At 43.8% G+C, this 22,234-nt stretch overlaps 1 protein-coding gene across 1 annotated transcript in view; it reads right to left on the minus strand.

Moving 5' to 3' along the window:
• The window catches only part of ENOX1 (ecto-NOX disulfide-thiol exchanger 1), a 477,272-nt gene that overhangs the window by 225,217 nt on the left and 229,821 nt on the right, over nucleotides 1-22,234 (minus strand). The window contains exon 4 of the mRNA XM_075265460.1: nucleotides 2,634-2,676. The gene's annotated coding sequence lies outside the window, so the exon portion shown is untranslated. The remainder of the gene's footprint in view (nucleotides 1-2,633; nucleotides 2,677-22,234) is intronic.

The following is a 22,234-nucleotide window of genomic DNA, read 5'->3' on the forward strand; positions in this document are numbered from 1 at the left end:
CCTATAAGACCCGGACACACTCATGGGGCACGAGTGGAAATTAAGAAAGAAAGGTGATCGCCAAGTTTGCCAAAGTGGCTTTGGTAAGTAGGTATTCTTTCGCAACGATGTGCTCAAAGAAAAAAAACATCCAGCAAAAGTGGATCATGTGGATGTAAACAACCGGTCAACAAAAGACATCAGAGGAGGATTTCAAGGACCATTCTGAGGAAAAGGTGCTGCACAGTCAAGAAAGCTTCAGCCAAATACAACACTGGTGGCGAACATGTCCAAATTTATCAGTCCATAGCATGGATGGGATACAACAGTAGACAATCACTTTGATCATTGCTATCTAAGAGAAACAAAGGCAAGGCAAAAAGAAAGCCAACATTAAATTACTGAGCAGTGCAAAAAGTTTGCTTGGTCAGGTGAACCCAGGTTTCTGTTGCGCCATACTGTTGAAAGGGTCAGAATTTGGCACAAGCAGCCTGAATCAATGAACCCCTGTTGCTCGGTATAAACACTTCAGACTGCTGGAGGTGGAATACTGGCGTGGGAAGAGTTTTCTTGGTACACCCTGGGTCCTATGATACTTTTGGATTCTTCGAGAAATTGTAGTTCTGAAGGATAATGAGGTCTAACATACAACTAGCAGTGAGTTTGGATGTGTGGAGTACATTGTATTGTAAACATAACCTGGACCCCCTTACCAAAACAGCTCATTTATGCTGTTGGATAGCTGTCAAACCCCCCCCCCCCACACACACACACACACACACACACCACCACCTTCCCCCAATCAGTAAATATTTATAGTCTATCCAAAGGACAGGTCATAAAAGAAATCCTGGACCATCCTTTTAAGTATGCTAAGAGAGGAAAGAACACAGCAAATAGAGATCATAATTTTATATGAAGAGTTAGATGCTAGTTCAGTGAATTGTTTCCCGCTTGAACTAAAAAGGTGATAATTAAGTCCAAAAAGCTCATAATTTGTTGACTACAAATAAACCATAATCAGATTTGCAGAAGGAAATGTTCCAGTGTTAAAAATAGTGTAAATTGTATAATGGGAAGTGAAAAGCGCCAAAAATGACAAATGTGATAAATTATTACTAATCCATCAACACAGATCTGTTATCACTTCCCACAACTATTAAGCACATCACTTATCCCTGTACTATTCTGTTAGCATATATCTACTGGGTACTGGCAAATGACATAGTGACATTTTTGCAATCTTTTTCTGGTTTTGTCAATTATTTTTTATTCTACATACACCAGTCCTGCACCCACAGGGCTGGGCTCTGTTTATTATGGGCTTCTATTTATAGCATTTAATTTCACTGTTATTATTCTATCAAAATACCAAATGTCACTGCTGTAACTTATTACTCCTTTTTATGATACTGAAGATTTATATTACTATGATTATTGTTGTAAGTGTAAGGAGCCATGTCCCTTCCTTCTCGCCGCTGTTCTGGGTCGGACTGTAAGATAACTGGCTGCAGCAGGAGCCTCCCTGCTATGCTCTGTCTCCAGTGAGACAAGATAAAGGTAAGCTTTGCCCCTTTTGTCAAGCGATTACCCATTGAAGATGGAGCAGATCAGCAAGAAATGAACCCGTGTCCTCTGCAGGATTTACATAAGACTATGTGTCAGGATCATTCTGAAAAGTTGGACTGACAACCAATGAAGCCTGATATAACGTGTACTTTTATCATTCATTCCTTTATTTATTCTTCTTTTAACCCCTATAGGATCAATCCATTTTTAATCTCTATGACTACATTGTTTTGTTTGCTCATGTTGCAATTACAGAATTTATAACATTTTCCTTATTGTTTACAGGGAAATATTTTGGAGAATGGAGTTATGGATATTACCAGCCATAACCGTACACTCCAATCACATGTTCATGTCTATTACCGGTATCAGAACAGTTTTAGACTAACGCTTATCCTGATAATGCCACTGGAGGAGAGCTGAAAGTCACTGCACAATCCAAGTTAAAAGTGGATGTCGGAGATGAAAAAAAGCTATTTGTCAACCATGTACCTAAAATGTCTGTCACACCAGACTGTCATTTCATATTGGAATGCTTTAGAAAAACCACATGTCAGGACAGCCTTGTCTTTGGAAAACTCCAGACAAATACACAATATAAAAGTCAAAAAAGGTTTTGAATACCCAAATATGAATATGCTAGATACATAGTGTGAGAACTCTGGAATATCTACCAATTGTGGCCCATTGGAAAAAAGTACGGTATGTGCTTCAAAATAGTACAATGCACTCTGAAACACAATCTTATCGCAAGACGACGCTTAAAAAATATCCCACTACCATTTTATTTCTGTTAGGGGAGTATAGCGAGCCAAATGTAAAACAATTGCTCCAGCAGATACAGTCATACCCCTGTTGCATGAAAAGTGCATTTTCATCCGAATTAAAAGTTGATTTACTCTGCAGCGAGACTACTTTGTCACAAAACGGTACGTACACTATAGTACTAACAGGGTATAAATGGGTGTATATAAAGGTAGAGTCCCTTGAAATATTCTGTGACTCCTCACAATAACACACCTAATAACACTCACATAGTTAATTACACACAATGCAGTTTATCACTTGCCTTTGCAAAAACTCACAAGTTAAATTCTTTTCTTCCACGTTGAAATGAAGTCAAGGAAGCTGAAAAAAAAAGAACAATGCCTATGTTATTTCCATAAATTAAGAAATGGCTTTAGTACGAGTCATATGTTTTAAAGGGATTAAAGGGCTGAAAGAAAGAAAGGAATAAAAGAACACATAATTAATATAATAAAATCTTACAAAAGTCTTTGTGTATGGAAAACAGGAAGAAAAAAAGCTTTAAGCTTCTTATATCTCTGGTATTCCAATAAATATACAAGCATCTGTATTACTTGTTTAAAAACAATACAGTGGTTATACAATGGGCTTTACCAGCACTTTCGACATATTCTATGAGTTAGTTGCCTACTCTTCCATCACAAACAGGGTTCATTAGTACAATGTGTGCAGTATTTGCAGCAAAAGAGAACACCAGCAGCAAATGAAGAGGAGTTAGAGACAACTAAACAAATAAAACCAGTAAGCAGTCATCTACAATTTCTCAAGTCAAGATATATGCATACTGTAGGATACTCTACTGCTTCTTTCATGTGCAGAACAGTATGTAAAACACAAAAACAGATTGAAAATCCCCCTCCCCCAATGTGCCCCAATATCATAGGTGAAGCAAAACATTTCAGGTTTTCTTTCCAGGACAGGGCCTAAGGCGGCCACTGTTACCAGGGGAAGGTTCCAGTTGGGGCCTTGTTGTACTTCCAAGGTAAAGTCATTAAACCGTAACAACTGGTGCAAGGTGTTATAGAGACAGTGCACACCCCAACCCCTTATACATTGTTTTGGGGTCTTGGGCCATTCCCTCCTTTTAGGACACTGCAGTTTGGCTCTCCTATGATGGAGAACACCAGGATTACGGCAACATTGCTTTATGGCAACACAGTGCTTTACATTTTGATCCACATTCATATGGCTCTATGAAATGAGACAAATTTGTCTGAACGTTTGTGACCATTTAATAGGTGAATTTGGTCAGAGATTACTGGAATATAATCTCATAACCTTTGCTTTTGAATTCTGAATTTAGCAGACACATATTTACTCACTGAGGTTTTTTTTTTAAAGTGAGTTTTTATTGAGAAAATAAAAATTTACAATAAGAGTACAAGATCAAGGAAAATAATTAAGTACCAACAGTAGATCATCACACAATACAGCAATATAATGCAACAAGTATGCAGTTTTATATATTTACTCATTGAAAAACCTATTTAGGCTAAGGCCCAATGTTGTGAAAAAAATTGCTTTTTGTCCCAGATTTTGCTGCGGCTTTTGGGTCAAACCCAAGAATGGCTACAAAAGGATGGGGAAATACAAAGGGAACAGTTATACTTCTCCTTTCTGCTCAATCCACACCTGGCTTTGGCAACAAAAAAACACAGTAAAATCTGCAACAAAACAAGCTGCATTTCCACAACGTGGGGCCTCAGCATTAGACTTAAGGTGACTCATACGTTGTGTTTCGGATTAAAGACTCCAGACAATTAGTACCTATAGGATCCTGAGATGTAAACACAGTGCTGGTAATAAATGCAAAAAGAAGTGAGCAGGAGCCCTCTTAGTTATAGGAGTAGGACTGGTAAATATAGCTATTGCTGATTACTATAAATTTGATCCCTAACTTCATTAGAAAGGTCTCTAGGATAATCACCTCTAAGGAATCCCTATAAACATCATGTATTACAGCATCTCAATGCCAGTGTGCAACGTCTTCTCAAAGCCAGCAGAACCATTGGACATGCTGGACTATGACTGAAAGACAACTGTACACGAGCCAGGGTGTGCAACCTCTGACCACAGTACAAGGATATGAAATATGAGGTGCAATGGTCGGTCTGCCAAAAGCAATAATCGGCAGTCGTCTAATCAATCTTGGAACCAGCAGAAGTAAAAATGAAAAAGAAAAAAAGAAAAAAAAGAAAAACTGATAATCCAATCACTCAACCCTTAGGCCAAGCAGCAGAAACAGACTGATTTTATATCTTCTGTAACCAGAATAGAACGAGGGTATTCAATGTTCAGTCACTATTTTATCACTGTAACAATTTGTTGAATAACATTATTCTATTACAATGTTTTGGTAACAAGATGAACATACATTTCAGATATAAACGAGAAAATTCTTCAGACTCCAAGTTTTACTATCTATTAGAGATGAGCGAACACTAAAATGTTCGAGGTTCGAAATTCGATTCGAACAGCCGCTCAATGTTCGTGTGTTCGAACGGGTTTCGAACCCCATTATAGTCTATGGGGAACAGATACTCGTTAAGGGGGAAACCCAAATCCGTGTCTGGAGGGTCACCAAGTCCACTATGACACCCCAGGAAATGATGCCAACACCTCTGGAATGACACTGGGACAGCAGGGGAAGCACGTCTGGGGGCATCTAACACACCAAAGACCCTCTATTACCCCAACATCACAGCCTAACAACTACACACTTTACACACTCAATACCACCTCTCTGACAGTAGGAAAACACCTTGAAACATGTGTATTTGGCACTTGCAGTGAGGAGAGCTTGTCACCAGCAGTGAATTTGGCCCTTGTAGTAAGTTGAGGTTGGCACCAACATTTGTTTTGAAAATCAGGGTGGATTGAGCCTCTAACCAGCAGAGTTTGGGCAAATTCATGGTGGAGGGAGCCTCTAAACACCCCAGTTTGGGCAAATTCATGGTGGAGGGAGCCTCTAAAAACCCCAGTTTGGACCAATTCATGGTGGAGGGAGCCTCTAACCAGCCCAGTTTGGGCAAATTCATGGTGGAGGGAGCCTCTAAAAAACCCAGTTTGGACCAATTCATGGTGGAGGGAGCCTCTAACCAGCCCAGTTTGGGCAAATTCATGGTGGAGGGAGCCTCTAACCAGCCCAGTTTGGACCAATTAATGGTGGAGGGAGCCTCTAACCAGCCCAGTTTGGACCAATTAATGGTGGAGGGAGCCTCTAACCAGCCCAGTTTGGACCAATTCATGGTGGAGGGAGCCTCTAAACAGCCCAGTTTGGGCAAATTCATGGTGGAGGGAGCCTCTAAAAAACCCAGTTTGGACCAATTCATGGTGGAGGGAGCCTCTAACCAGCCCAGTTTGGACCAATTAATGGTGGAGGGAGCCTCTAACCAGCCCAGTTTGGACCAATTCATGGTGGAGGGAGCCTCTAAACAGCCAAGTTTTGGGAAATTCATGGTGGAGGGAGCCTCTAACCAGCCCAGTTTGGACCAATTCATGGTGGAGGGAGCCTCTAAACAGCCCAGTTTGGGCAAATTCATGGTGGAGGGAGCCTCTAACCAGCCCAGTTTGGACCAATTAATGGTGGAGGGAGCCTCTAAACAGCCCAGTTTGGGCAAATTCATGGTGGAGGGAGCCTCTAACCAGCCCAGTTTGGACCAATTCATGGTGGAGGGAGCCTCTAACCAGCCCAGTTTGGACCAATTAATGGTGGAGGGAGCCTCTAACCAGCCCAGTTTGGACCAATTCATGGTGGAGGGAGCCTCTAAACAGCCCAGTTTGGGCAAATTCATGGTGGAGGGAGCCTCTAAAAAACCCAGTTTGGACCAATTCATGGTGGAGGGAGCCTCTAACCAGCCCAGTTTGGACCAATTAATGGTGGAGGGAGCCTCTAACCAGCCCAGTTTGGACCAATTCATGGTGGAGGGAGCCTCTAAAAAACCCAGTTTGGACCAATTCATGGTGGAGGGAGCCTCTAACCAGCCCAGTTTGGACCAATTAATGGTGGAGGGAGCCTCTAACCAGCCCAGTTTGGACCAATTCATGGTGGAGGGAGCCTCTAAACAGCCAAGTTTTGGGAAATTCATGGTGGAGGGAGCCTCTAACCAGCCCAGTTTGGACCAATTCATGGTGGAGGGAGCTTCTAAACAGCCAAGTTTTGGGAAATTCATGGTGGAGGGAGCCTCTAACCAGCCCAGTTTGGACCAATTCATGGTGGAGGGAGCCTCTAAACAGCCCAGTTTGGGCAAATTCATGGTGGAGGGAGCCTCTAACCAGCCCAGTTTGGACCAATTAATGGTGGAGGGAGCCTCTAAACAGCCCAGTTTGGGCAAATTCATGGTGGAGGGAGCCTCTAACCAGCCCAGTTTGGACCAATTCATGGTGGAGGGAGCCTCTAACCAGCCCAGTTTGGACCAATTAATGGTGGAGGGAGCCTCTAACCAGCCCAGTTTGGACCAATTCATGGTGGAGGGAGCCTCTAAACAGCCCAGTTTGGGCAAATTCATGGTGGAGGGAGCCTCTAAAAAACCCAGTTTGGACCAATTCATGGTGGAGGGAGCCTCTAACCAGCCCAGTTTGGACCAATTAATGGTGGAGGGAGCCTCTAACCAGCCCAGTTTGGACCAATTCATGGTGGAGGGAGCCTCTAAACAGCCAAGTTTTGGGAAATTCATGGTGGAGGGAGCCTCTAACCAGCCCAGTTTGGACCAATTCATGGTGGAGGGAGCCTCTAAACAGCCCAGTTTGGGCAAATTCATGGTGGAGGGAGCCTCTAACCAGCCCAGTTTGGACCAATTCATGGTGGAGGGAGCCTCTAAACAGCCCAGTTTGGGCAAATTCATGGTGGAGGGAGCCTCTAACCAGCCCAGTTTGGACCAATTCATGGTGGAGGGAGCCTCTAACCAGCCCAGTTTGGACCAATTAATGGTGGAGGGAGCCTCTAACCAGCCCAGTTTGGACCAATTCATGGTGGAGGGAGCCTCTAAAAAACCCAGTTTGGACCAATTCATGGTGGAGGGAGCCTCTAACCAGCCCAGTTTGGACCAATTAATGGTGGAGGGAGCCTCTAACCAGCCCAGTTTGGACCAATTCATGGTGGAGGGAGCCTCTAAACAGCCAAGTTTTGGGAAATTCATGGTGGAGGGAGCCTCTAACCAGCCCAGTTTGGACCAATTCATGGTGGAGGGAGCTTCTAAACAGCCAAGTTTTGGGAAATTCATGGTGGAGGGAGCCTCTAACCAGCCCAGTTTGGACCAATTCATGGTGGAGGGAGCCTCTAAAAAACCCAGTTTGGACCAATTCATGGTGGAGGGAGCCTCTAAAAAACCCAGTTTGGACCAATTCATGGTGGAGGGAGCCTCTAAACAGCCCAGTTTGGGCAAATTCATGGTGGAGGAAGCCTCTAACCAGCCCAGTTTGGACCAATTAATGGTGGAGGGAGCCTCTAAACAGCCCAGTTTGGGCAAATTCATGGTGGAGGGAGCCTCTAACCAGCCCAGTTTGGACCAATTCATGGTGGAGGGAGCCTCTAACCAGCCCAGTTTGGGCAAATTCATGGTGGAGGGAGCCTCTAAAAAACCCAGCTTGGACCAATTCATGGTGGAGGGAGCCTCTAACCAGCCCAGTTTGGGCAAATTCATGGTGGAGGGAGCCTCTAAAAAACCCAGTTTGGACCAATTCATGGTGGAGGGAGCCTCTAAACAGCCCAGTTTGGGCAAATTCATGGTGGAGGGAGCCTCTAACCAGCGCAGTTTGGACCAATTAATGGTGGAGGGAGCCTCTAAACAGCCCAGTTTGGACCAATTAATGGTGGAGGGAGCCTCTAACCAGCCCAGTTTGGACCAATTAATGGTGGAGGGAGCCTCTAACCAGCCCAGTTTGGACCAATTAATGGTGGAGGGAGCCTCTAACCACCCCAGTTTGGACCAATTAATGGTGGAGGGAGCCTCTAACCAGCCCAGTTTGGACCAATTCATGGTGGAGGGAGCCTCTAAAAAACCCAGTTTGGACCAATTCATGGTGGAGGGAGCCTCTAAACAGCCCAGTTTGGGCAAATTCATGGTGGAGGGAGCCTCTAAACAGCCCAGTTTGGGCAAATTCATGGTGGAGGGAGCCTCTAACCAGCCCAGTTTGGACCAATTAATGGTGGAGGGAGCCTCTAACCAGCCCAGTTTGGACCAATTCATGGTGGAGGGAGCCTCTAAACAGCCAAGTTTGGACCAATTCATGGTGGAGGGAGCCTCTAAAAAACCCAGTTTGGACCAATTCATGGTGGAGGGAGCCTCTAACCAGCCCAGTTTGGACCAATTAATGGTGGAGGGAGCCTCTAACCAGCCCAGTTTGGACCAATTAATGGTGGAGGGAGCCTCTAACCAGCCCAGTTTGGACCAATTCATGGTGGAGGGAGCCTCTAAACAGCCCAGTTTGGGCAAATTCATGGTGGAGGGAGCCTCTAACCAGCCCAGTTTGGACCAATTCATGGTGGAGGGAGCCTCTAAAAAACCCAGTTTGGACCAATTCATGGTGGAGGGAGCCTCTAAACAGCCCAGTTTGGGCAAATTCATGGTGGAGGGAGCCTCTAAACAGCCCAGTTTGGGCAAATTCATGGTGGAGGGAGCCTCTAACCAGCAGAGTTGGTGGAAATCAGGGTGTAGGGAGCCTCTAACCAGCAGAGTTGGGGGAAATCAGGGTGGAGGGAGCCTAGTATTAGCAGAATTGTGCAACGCTTATGGTGGATGAGTATGAGGATGCGGAGGAATTGGAGAGGTTGAGTACAGACATGGAGTTTCATGTTGGGGTGCTTTACACAGGTGGGCACAAAAATGACGGCTCTACCCAGTGGTGGTTCATTTTTATCAAAGTGAGCCGGTCGGCACTCTCAGCTGACAGACGGGTGCGCTTGTCAGTGATGATGCCACCGGCTGCACTGAACACCCTCTCAGATAGGACGCTGGCGGCAGGACAGGACAGCACCTCCAAGGCATATAGGGCAAGTTCAAGCCACAGGTCCAACTTCGACACCCAATACGTGTAGGGCGCAGAGGGGTCGGAGAGGACAGGGCTGTGGTCGGAAAGGTATTCCCGCAACATGCGCCTATACTTCTCACGCCTGGTGACACTAGGACCCTCCGTGGCGGCACTTTGGCGAGGGGGTGCCATCAAGGTGTCCCAGACCTTAGACAGTGTGCCCCTCGTTTGTGTGGACCGGTGAGAACTTGGTTGCCTACTGGAGGAACTGCCCTCCCTGCCGCCAACGTCACATGCTGGAAACATCTCCATCATATTCTGCACCAATTGCCTGTGGCAAGCATTGATGCGATTGGCCCTCCCCTCTACCGGAATAAAAGACGAGATGTTGTTTTTATACCGGGGGTCAAGGATAGCAAAGATCCAGTACTGGTTGTCCTCCATGATTTTGACAATACGCTTGTCAAAATGGGACGATTCGAAGTTGCCCGGAAGCCTCCTGTATCACCATCACATCATCGGACAACTCTTCTTCCTCCTCCTCCTCCTCCTCCTCCTCCTCCATTAAACGCAGTGAAGCGGACAGATGTGTGGACCTACTCTCCAGCTGTGACGGATCGGATGCTATCCCTAACTCCTCTGTGTGATCTGAGTTATCCCTGATGTCAATCAGGGATTCTCTCAGAACACACAAGAGCGGGATTGTAAGGCTCACCATCGCATCCTCAGAGCTCACCCTCCTTGTGGACTCCTCAAAGACCCGTAGGATGTCACAAAGGTCTCTCATCCATGGCCACTCATGGATGTGAAACTGAGGCAGCTGACTTTGTGGCACCCTAGGGTTTTGTAGCTGGTATTCCATCAAAGGTCTCTGCTGCTCAACCACTCTATTCAACATCTGAAACGTTGAGTTCCAGCGTGTGGGGACGTCGCACAAAAGCCGGTGTTGTGGCACATGCAGGCGTTGCTGGAGAGATTTTAAGCTAGCAGCGGCTACTGTCGACTTGCGAAAGTGGGCGCACATGCGCCGCACTTTCACCAGTAGCTCTGGAACATTGGGGTAGCTCTTTAGGAAACGTTGCACCACTAGGTTGAAGACGTGGGCCAGGCATGGAACATGTTGGAGTCCGGCAAGCTCCAGAGCTGCTACCAGGTTCCGGCCGTTATCACAAACGACCATGCCTGGGCCCAGGTGCAGCGGCTCAAACCATATTGCCGTCTCATCGAGGAGGGCATCCCTCACCTCGGAGGCAGTGTGCTGTCTGTCCCCCAAGCTGATCAGCTTCAGCACAGCCTGCTGACGTCTACCAACGCCAGTGCTGCAACGTTTCCAACTCGTAGCTGGGGTCAATCTAACAGCGGAGGAGGAGGCGGTGGCGGAGGAGGAGGCGGTGGCGGAGGAGGAGGCGGTAGAGGAGGAGGAGGAGGGGGGTGTTCTTCTCGTGTCCCTGCCAGGAATGTTAGGCGGGGAGACGAGGTACACCGGGCCAGTTTGGGAAGCAGTCCCAGCCTCAACTACATTCACCCAGTGTGCCGTCAGTGAAATGTAGCGTCCCTGTCCGCATGCACTTGTCCACGCGTCGGTGGTCAAGTGGACCTTTGTGCAAAGCGCGGAACTAAGGGCCCGCCTGATGTTGAGTGACACGTGCTGGTGCAAGGCGGGGACGGCACACCGGGAGAAGTAGTGACGGCTAGGGACGGCATAGCGAGGTGCCGCAGTTGCCATCAGGTCCAGGAAGGCGGGAGTTTCAACAAGCCGGAACGCCAACATCTCCTGGGCCAGCAGTTTAGCGATGTTGGCGTTCAAGGCTTGCGCGTGTGGGTGGTTAGCAGTGTATTTCTGCCGCCGCTCCAATGTCTGAGAGATGGTGGGTTGTTGTAAAGAAACGCCTGATGGTGCCTTTGATGGTGCAGGAGAAGGAGATAAGACAGGACCAGGGGAGGATGAGGTAGAAGTCAACAAAGTGGCGGAGGCAGATGAAGTGGTGTCCTGGCTCGTCCTCTGGAGTGCATCGCCAGCACAGTCAGCAGTGGCAGTGGCAGTGGCAGAGGCAGTGGCAGAGGCAGTGGCAGTGGCGTGAACGGCAGGCGGCCTTTGTCCTGCCGTTGCTGCCTGCCACTGATTCCAGTGCTTGGATTCCAAATGACGGCGCATTGAAGTGGTGGACAGGTTGCTCTTCTCAGAGCCCCTAATCAATTTCGAGAGGCAAATTGTGCAGACAACACTATATCTGTCCTCGGCGCATTCCTTGAAAAAACTCCACACCTTCGAGAAACGTGCCCTCGAGGTGGGAGTTTTTCGGGGCTGGGTACGAACTGGAACATCTTGGGAGATTCCGGGTGTGGCCTGGCTTCGCCTAAGCTGCTGACCTCTGCCTCTGCCTCTAGCTACCCTTTTTGGTGCTGCACCTGCCTCAACATCCACACTACTTTCCCCGCTTGACATCCCCCCTGTCCAGGTCGGGTCAGTGTCCTCATCATCCACCACTTCCTCTTCCAACTCCTGTCTCATCTCCTCCTCCCGCACAATGCGCCGGTCAACTGGATGCCCTGACGGCAACTGCGTCACATCATCGTCGATGAGGGTGGGTTGCTGGTCATCCACCACCAAATCGAACGGAGATGGAGGAGACTCTAGTGTTTGAGCATCTGGACACAGATGCTCCTCTGTTAGGTTCGTGGAATCGTGACGTGGAGAGGCAGGTTGAGGGACAATGAAAGGAGCGGAGAACAGCTCTGGGGAGCAGGGACAGTTTGGGTTATTGTTCTGTAAAGCTTCGGAATTTTGGGAGGAAGGAAGACAAGACTGTTGGGTAATAGGAGGAGAGGAGGCAGAGTCTGACTGGCTGCTGGACAATGTGCTGTAAGCGTTCTCTGACAGCCATTGCAAGACCTGTTCCTGGTTCTCGGGCCTACTAAGGTTTGTACCCTGCAGTTTAGTTAATGTGGCAAGCAACCCTGGCACTGTGGAGTGGCGCAATGCTTGCTGCCCCACAGGAGTAGGCACGGGACGCCCTGTGGCTTCACTGCTACCTTGCTCCCCAGAACCATTCCCCCGACCTCGCCCACGGCCTCGTCCACGTCCCTTTCCGGGAGCCTTGCGCATTTTGAATTCCTAGTTAGAAATTGGCACTGTATACCAGTAGTAAAAATTGTGGGTGCACGTAACCCCAATATATTCTTTGAATTCCCAGTCAGACACTGGCACTATATGGCAGTAGCAAGAAATGAGGGTATTTGTATTCCCAATATATTCTTTGAATTCCCAGTCAGACAATGGCACTGTATACCAGTAGTAAAAATTGTGGGTGCACGTAACCCCAATATATTCTTTGAATTCCCAGTCAGACACTGGCACTATATGGCAGTAGCAAGAAATGAGGGTATTTGTATTCCCAATATACTCTTTGAATTCCCAGTCAGACAATGGCACTGTATACCAGTAGTAAAAATTGTGGGTGCACGTAACCCCAATATATTCTTTGAATTCCCAGTCAGACACTGGCACTATATGGCAGTAGCAAGAAATGAGGGTATTTGTATTCCCAATATACTCTTTGAATTCCCAGTCAGACAATGGCACTGTATACCAGTAGTAAAAATTGTGGGTGCACGTAACCCCAATATATTCTTTGAATTACCAGTCAGAAACTGGCACTATATGGCAGTAGCAAGAAATGAGGGTATTTATAACCCCAATATATTCTTTGAATTCCCAGTCAGACAATGGCACTGTATACCAGTAGTAAAAATTGTGGGTGCACGTAACCCCAATATATTCTTTGAATTACCAGTCAGAAACTGGCACTATATGGCAGTAGCAAGAAATGAGGGTATTTGTATTCCCAATATACTCTTTGAATTCCCAGTCAGACAATGGCACTGTATACCAGTAGTAAAAATTGTGGGTGCACGTAACCCCAATATATTCTTTGAATTACCAGTCAGAAACTGGCACTATATGGCAGTAGCAAGAAATGAGGGTATTTATAACCCCAATATATTCTTTGAATTCCCAGTCAGACAATGGCACTGTATACCAGTAGTAAAAATTGTGGGTGCACGTAACCCCAATATATTCTTTGAATTACCAGTCAGACACTGGCACTATATGGCAGTAGCAAGAAATGAGGGTATTTGTATTCCCAATATACTCTTTGAATTCCCAGTCAGACAATGGCACTGTATACCAGTAGTAAAAATTGTGGGTGCACGTAACCCCAATATATTCTTTGAATTCCCAGTCAGACAATGGCACTGTATACCAGTAGTAAAAATTGTGGGTGCACGTAACCCCAATATATTCTTTGAATTACCAGTCAGAAACTGGCACTATATGGCAGTAGCAAGAAATGAGGGTATTTATAACCCCAATATATTCTTTGAATTCCCAGTCAGACAATGGCACTGTATACCAGTAGTAAAAATTGTGGGTGCACGTAACCCCAATATATTCTTTGAATTACCAGTCAGAAACTGGCACTATATGGCAGTAGCAAGAAATGAGGGTATTTATAACCCCAATATATTCTTTGAATTCCCAGTCAGACAATGGCACTGTATACCAGTAGTAAAAATTGTGGGTGCACGTAACCCCAATATATTCTTTGAATTACCAGTCAGAAACTGGCACTATATGGCAGTAGCAAGAAATGTGGGTATTTGTATTCCCAATATACTCTTTGAATTCCCAGTCAGACAATGGCACTGTATACCAGTAGTAAAAATTGTGGGTGCACGTAACCCCAATATATTCTTTGAATTACCAGTCAGACACTGGCACTATATGGCAGTAGCAAGAAATGAGGGTATTTGTATTCCCAATATACTCTTTGAATTCCCAGTCAGACAATGGCACTGTATACCAGTAGTAAAAATTGTGGGTGCACGTAACCCCAATATATTCTTTGAATTCCCAGTCAGACAATGGCACTGTATACCAGTAGTAAAAATTGTGGGTGCACGTAACCCCAATATATTCTTTGAATTCCCAGTCAGAAACTGGCACTATATGGCAGTAGCAAGAAATGAGGGTATTTGTATTCCCAATATACTCTTTGAATTCCCAGTCAGACAATGGCACTGTATACCAGTAGTAAAAATTGTGGGTGCACGTAACCCCAATATATTCTTTGAATTCCCAGTCAGAAACTGGCACTATATGGCAGTAGCAAGAAATGAGGGTATTTGTATTCCCAATATACTCTTTGAATTCCCAGTCAGACAATGGCACTGTATACCAGTAGTAAAAATTGTGGGTGCACGTAACCCCAATATATTCTTTGAATTACCAGTCAGAAACTGGCACTATATGGCAGTAGCAAGAAATGAGGGTATTTATAACCCCAATATATTCTTTGAATTCCCAGTCAGACAATGGCACTGTATACCAGTAGTAAAAATTGTGGGTGCACGTAACCCCAATATATTCTTTGAATTACCAGTCAGAAACTGGCACTATATGGCAGTAGCAAGAAATGAGGGTATTTGTATTCCCAATATACTCTTTGAATTCCCAGTCAGACAATGGCACTGTATACCAGTAGCAAAAATTGTGGGTGCACGTAACCCCAATATATTCTTTGAATTACCAGTCAGACACTGGCACTATATGGCAGTAGCAAGAAATGAGGGTATTTGTATTCCCAATATACTCTTTGAATTCCCAGTCAGACAATGGCACTGTATACCAGTAGTAAAAATTGTGGGTGCACGTAACCCCAATATATTCTTTGAATTCCCAGTCAGACAATGGCACTGTATACCAGTAGTAAAAATTGTGGGTGCACGTAACCCCAATATATTCTTTGAATTCCCAGTCAGAAACTGGCACTATATGGCAGTAGCAAGAAATGAGGGTATTTGTATTCCCAATATACTCTTTGAATTCCCAGTCAGACAATGGCACTGTATACCAGTAGTAAAAATTGTGGGTGCACGTAACCCCAATATATTCTTTGAATTCCCAGTCAGAAACTGGCACTATATGGCAGTAGCAAGAAATGAGGGTATTTGTATTCCCAATATACTCTTTGAATTCCCAGTCAGACAATGGCACTGTATACCAGTAGTAAAAATTGTGGGTGCACGTAACCCCAATATATTCTTTGAATTACCAGTCAGAAACTGGCACTATATGGCAGTAGCAAGAAATGAGGGTATTTATAACCCCAATATATTCTTTGAATTCCCAGTCAGACAATGGCACTGTATACCAGTAGTAAAAATTGTGGGTGCACGTAACCCCAATATATTCTTTGAATTACCAGTCAGAAACTGGCACTATATGGCAGTAGCAAGAAATGAGGGTATTTGTATTCCCAATATATTCTTTGAATTCCCAGTCAGACAATGGCACTGTATACCAGTAGTAAAAATTGTGGGTGCACGTAACCCCAATATATTCTTTGAATTCCCAGTCAGACACTGGCACTATATGGCAGTAGCAAGAAATGAGGGTATTTGTATTCCCAATATATTCTTTGAATTCCCAGTCAGACAATGGCACTGTATACCAGTAGTAAAAATTGTGGGTGCACGTAACCCCAATATATTCTTTGAATTCCCAGTCAGACACTGGCACTATATGGCAGTAGCAAGAAATGAGGGTATTTGTATTCCCAATATATTCTTTGAATTCCCAGTCAGACAATGGCACTGTATACCAGTAGTAAAAATTGTGGGTGTATATAGCCCCAATTCTATTGCTAGGGGACTTGCAGGGTATTTCTGGGGTGAAGGTGGGGGGGCACACCGTTGGAACGGGTATCGGGGTATATATCGGGTATACGGGAATACACTGACAGTGTATTCCATTCAGGATCCTGGGAAAGCTGGGTTGCGGCGATTGAGCCCGTCAGTGCCACGTTACACTGACAAGCTTCTCCCTGGAATTTAGCTCTTATAAGAGCTGTTGGTTGTCTTCTCCTTCCTATCCTAGCCTGTCCCTGCCTACCCAGAATCTAAGCCCTAGCTAGCTGGACGGAAACCTCCGTCCTCGGTGAATTGCAAGCTCAGAATGACGCGAAGCTGGGCGTCGCTGTTCTTTTAAATTAGAGGTCACATGTTTTCGGCAGCCAATGGGTTTTGCCTACTTTTTTCAACGTCACCGGTGTCGTAGTTCCTGTCCCACCTACCCTGCGCTGTTATTGGAGCAAAAAAGGCGCCAGGGAAGGTGGGAGGGGAATCGAGTAATGGCGCACTTTACCACGCGGTGTTCGATTCGATTCGAACATGCCGAACAGCCTAATATCCGATCGAACATGAGTTCGATAGAACACTGTTCGCTCATCTCTACTATCTATCTGTTACATAACCACATGTATGGAAGATCATACAAACACATTATATGTGATTTGGGAATGTAAATGCATCCCCTCTCACAGGATGACATCAGTATACCGCACATTACATATAGACTTAACAAGGCACTGAAGAAACTTGTGATTGCCTAAACCTCTAGCTGGTCCTATAAAGCTGAAATATTACTGTACGCTATAAAAAAAAAGAATGCCTGGTAAATGATTTTTTTCCTCTCAGTACCTCACATTTCAGCGTATCACAAAGGATTACTGACGATATCAAAAAGACTTGACAGTAGAAAAAAGTGTTTTCAAAAACATGAAATTATTATAAAGGAGTCTACCTCCTTCTCCATGCATATTGCACTGCTAGCATCACATTACCTTGTGCTTTACAGTTATATACCTCTGTTATGTACGTTACTTGTAGATTTGGAGAAAAAGAACTTTAAAGTCTTATGCAAATGAGAGTTGGTGCACTGGGGGCGGGCCTTCAGCCCTGGGAGCACTGCGCTTGCTGCTCTAGTAGGATTGGTACTGGCAGAAGTGACCTTGTATATTGTGCACACATGTATATTACATTATTTGTTCTCTCTACTTCTACTGGAAAATCTTTTTTTCCCATATTTCTTTTGTAACAAGATTTTGGGAAAAATAAATAAATCCTGTGCCGCCACCCAATGCGCTCTAAGGCTATTAACATTCTTTGAATCTTGTTCTGTAAGAAAAGAAATTGACATCTTACTGGAAAATGCTAAATTATGGACAAAATGCGATTGATTTATTCTTACAGATTCATAAATGATTTAGTAAAAATATCTAGATTTCCACCATTAGAAGCTTTTGAAGATGCTGAACTTCTAGATCTGTTCCTGGAAGTGGAGTTCAGACAATGGTGGGAGTGCGGCGTGGCTATCGTTTTAGGACTTCATACATACTCTTCTTTTATGATGCCGTTATAAAATGTGTTTCAAGTGCTGCCAGGAATCAGAAGATTCTGCTGTATTAATCTGACCCAGCTTACATGTGGGAACAATTTTAGCTATATGCAATATTATCAGTGCAGCAATACATATAGTTATATCATCCGGGTCAGCCAGCTGCATCAGTGTGAATATAAATGGCAGACAAGCTAAGCGCCATAAGATATAGTGATATACTACCTTCTACTTTTCCCGTGCAGAAGGTTAACGGCCCTGTGCTACTTTCTCTTATAGCTTTTTTCTTTCTTTCTCTAATAGGTTTCAGGCTTAGCGCAATGTCAAGGCTCATTTTCAAGAGTGAGGATATATTTTATGTTCCCGACATCCTGCTTAGCTTCTGAATACCTATTGCCATTCTGCTTTCTGGTGGCTTTATATTGATTAATGCCATCTACACATATTATGATAGCACTAAACATGATTTATTCATTTAGGCATAGTTTACAAACTTCCACTTTCCATTTCAACTTAAACACCTTAACATTTCGCTACTCTTAAGAAGGAACTGAAGACAACGGGTTGTAGGGAATGCAGAAAGATTCAGCAAGCATCTAAATAAATATAACAGAAAGCCATAAAAGTTTGTATCTGTAGAAAAATTCTTAAATGAAGCTGTTGCCGGATAATAATTCTTCCAGTGTTGTGCCACACAACATAGTGGTGTGTTTGAAAGGATTATTATTATTTCTCTTACCCTTCGTTCACATCTGCGTTCGGTATTCTGTTTGTTGAGTCCGCATGGGGACCCCCCGTATGGAATACCGAACACAGCTGCAAGCGGTGTGCAGTAAAAACACACGGACCCCATAGACTATAATGGGGACCGTGTGCTTGCCGCGCACTGCCTGCATGAATCATGTAGACAGGAAAGTAGATTGTGAACTACTTTCCAGTCCGCATGTTCTATGCTGAGATCTGGCGGCAAGCACACGGACCCCATTATAGCTTTCACTGGCATACTGCTTGCAGTTGCGTTCAATATTCCGTTCAAGGGGGGTCCTCATGCACACTCCCCCCGACGGAATACTATCGCAGATGTGAACGAGGCCTTACTTGTATAGCGCCATCATATTCTACAGCACTTCACAGACATTGACTTGTACACTCTGCTTCAACTTTCACAGACTATAAAGAGATGTAGTTTATAAACTGGAGGGAGTTTGTAAAATTTCCGGCACTGCAAAATGAAATCTTTATGTCCATTTGTTGGTAGCGATATATCCTGCCTAGGGAATAGCACTAGTATAAAGATATAACAATATTAAGAAAAACTGAACATGGACTGCATAGCCACATAATAAGCTTTGACATATAACTACACAAGGTTCTTGTTATGCAGTTTCATCAAATTGCACAAACTCATAGCCGCTTCGTTGTGACCTCATACTAGTCACAGCTGCTGAATCAGTAGGCCAAAGCATGGCCTCCTGCAAAGGTAGCCTACACTGGTCAGACAGAAGCAGAAAAGTTCCTCTAAGTAACAAAAAAGCCATTGAATGAATTCTCTTGAAAGTAAATTGCAATAAACTATGCAATTAATTACATTATATAATAATAATTGCAACAATTAAAATAATTCATCATTTTATTTTGAAGCCTGATGCTAGGGTCATACTAGCATTCAGGCTTCTATTCTTCGGGTCTGCTTGGGGACCCAAAAAATGGAAACCCAATCCGCTTATAAAGTGGTTACCTACAGAAACCAGCAGACCCCATAGACTATAATGGGGTCCGCCTGGTTTCCACCCTAAAAATGCAGAGAGAAAAGTCCTGCTTACAGGACTTTTCTCTCCACATTTTTCAAGTGGAATGGGGAACGGAATCCCCAAATGGAGAATGAGTGCTAGTGTGAACATAGTCGGAGTTGAAAATGGGTCTCCACAACTCTAGCACTGGTAGGTTCATACACTAATGGGTTCCCAAGCTGCAGCATCTGCTACCACTGTAAAGCCAGTAGCACAGGGGGAAAGACAGTGGTCAACAGCAGCCCTGCTTCCAAACTTAATCCCTATGGCTCTAGGTCCCATAACCCCACAGTCACAGCACCACAGCAGCAATCAATATCAGGAGGTATCACACCATGTGAAAAAACTGCACAGGCTCCCCTGGCTTATAAAGATTCTTGGCACAAGAAGTTACTAAAACATTATTGAATAGTTAACAGTACGGTGACTAAAAAGATCTACGGTAGTATTACAAATAAGATTGCAAACCATTTTAAGACCATGGTCCCATGCGGCATAAATGCTGCAGTTTGACCACGGCGTAAACGCACGGAAAAAAATGTGGCCTTTTTCATTAACTGCTAGGTGGATGGGATTCTAGCGACTCCCTTCTACACCTTGGGAAAAAATATGATGTGTTGCGGTTTTGGAAATCAATGCATGTCAATTATACCTACATAATCGCCGGCGGTTTCCCTATAAGTAAAACACTATGTGAAAAATCATGATATGTTGTCGCAGCACTTGGGGCCTGCTACTTGGCACCTTAGTTTGAAAGTGATATTGGGTCAGAATTTCTTGTTAGAAAAGTTCATGTAGTAGCTTTAGGTGCTTCTGCTATTGCATCAGTTTTAGGTCTCCACCTCTTATTTGTAATGTAAATACATCATTTAGTTACTTGTTCCATTAAAAAAACTCAGGAGTTTATGTTGCAACAAATGTAAAAGAAGACTATTAGCATCCACTAAATTCTGAGACTAATCGTATCCATCGGCATAAAGTACTTCTGTACTGCAAAGCAACAGATATAACTTCAGCTAAAAGCAGAAGGAATGTATTTACTGACAGAGATTCTACATACCAAGAGAGATACCTGAGGAAGAGGCTGAGAGCCTCGAAAGCTTCTAATCTGTCATCATTATTAGTTAGCCATTAAAAAAAGGTATCACCTACTGAAGATTCTCAAGATTTTTGTTTTTTTATAGCTCATACCCACTGTCTAATAAGTTACAAAAACATTAATTTTCCTTCTACTGTTGGATATAGTATAATTCGGTTAGTTTTTCTCATTTATGCTTGTATATTAGAGCACTATGTTTTATTTTTCTGCTGTGTTCTTGTGGTTTACTTGTGGTTTACTGTACATACAATCTCCAAACAGATGTTAACATTGGTCAGATTTGAACTCAGGACACCAAGCAAGGCAACAGTGCAAATTGTGCTGCCCATATTAGCATCCAGTTACTTCTGCCCCTACTTACTGACAGTGCCATGAATGCTGTTGAATAGGCAGTTTGCAGCCTCTTCTGAACCCTCTATCCTGTTTAGAATGGGCAATGATCTATATATTTGTTATCTTGTGATTTGTGTGGTCCGGTGAAGTCTCCCTATGTGAGAACAGTACAGCAAGCACAGAACATTTGTGTACACTGCATTGCACTTTGACACAAATCCACATCAAATATTTGCAGAAAATCCGCAATCTGTAAACACGGCCTAAAAAAACATTGGAAAGCAAAATGATGGTACATAAAAATCGTGAAGAAAGACATTTAGCAAACATACAAACATGTTTTTACCACCGATAAATTATAAATTCTCAAATTAAACAACAAGACAAGTAAATTGTAGACGACTCGACTAACCATGGGCTTCTGTAGGTCACCTTAGTAAATACAGAAATGTAAAGATACATCTACTGTAAGACACCAGGAATTAACATTGTCTGACATGGAGGAATAGATGTAAGCCATGCTTTGTATACATTTCTACACAGACAGCAGATGTAACATGTTATCGGGGAAAAACAAGGCTTAATACAGAAGGTATGGTAGAATACAGTAATCCACAGCACACACTGAACAGCTACAGTGGTTAACAGGAATTAACATTTATGTAATTCTTTCCATGTTTAGTGTCTGTAAATGTTTGTAACTGTATTAACAAGAGACAGTACATGAATGCAAAAGAGACAGCACTCTTATTCATGGCAAAGGCCGCATTCACACTCGCATGTTTGATCAGTATTTTCTTGCACTAATGTTTTTATCCAAACCAAAATCAGAATGCAAAAAGCAGAAGTAGAATTCTTTTCTTTTTTTTTCCATTATATTTTATTTTTTGTGGTTTTGATTTAAAAGAAAAAAAAAAAAAAGAAAAAAAAAAAATATATATATATATATATATATATATATATTTTTTTTTTTTTTTTTTGTGCATGTGTATGCATCATAGTAATCAAAACTGTACCGTGTGAATTACACCTACTTATAGGTAAGGTCGACTGCTCTTAAAAGGTTTTGTCCAGGCAGTTTTATTTTAGTTACATGCTGAAGTTTTTTTTCTTCTTGCTGGACCTGGGGGTTCCAGGCTGGTTCTAAACCCTGGATTATATGAGTTACATGAGTTACAAAGGGTGGGGGAGGTGAAGCAACCCAGGAGACAAGTGCTGGTTCCTATCATATGACCTAGAGTTGGAACTAGTATGGAACCCATAGGTCCAATATGAAAAACATGCCAGAGAATGTAACGAACATAAAACTCCCTGGACAACCTCTTTAAATGCATCTATTTCATCACAGTAAGGTGACATGTACACGACTGTGAGTAGTGTGTACCGGGCCATAGAAATGAATGGGTCAGTGTGCTAGCACACTGACTGTGCACACGGTCATATGCATGA

The sequence above is a fragment of the Leptodactylus fuscus genome, chromosome 2, assembly GCF_031893055.1.
Source record: "Leptodactylus fuscus isolate aLepFus1 chromosome 2, aLepFus1.hap2, whole genome shotgun sequence".
In the NCBI taxonomy this organism is placed as follows: domain Eukaryota; kingdom Metazoa; phylum Chordata; class Amphibia; order Anura; family Leptodactylidae; genus Leptodactylus; species Leptodactylus fuscus.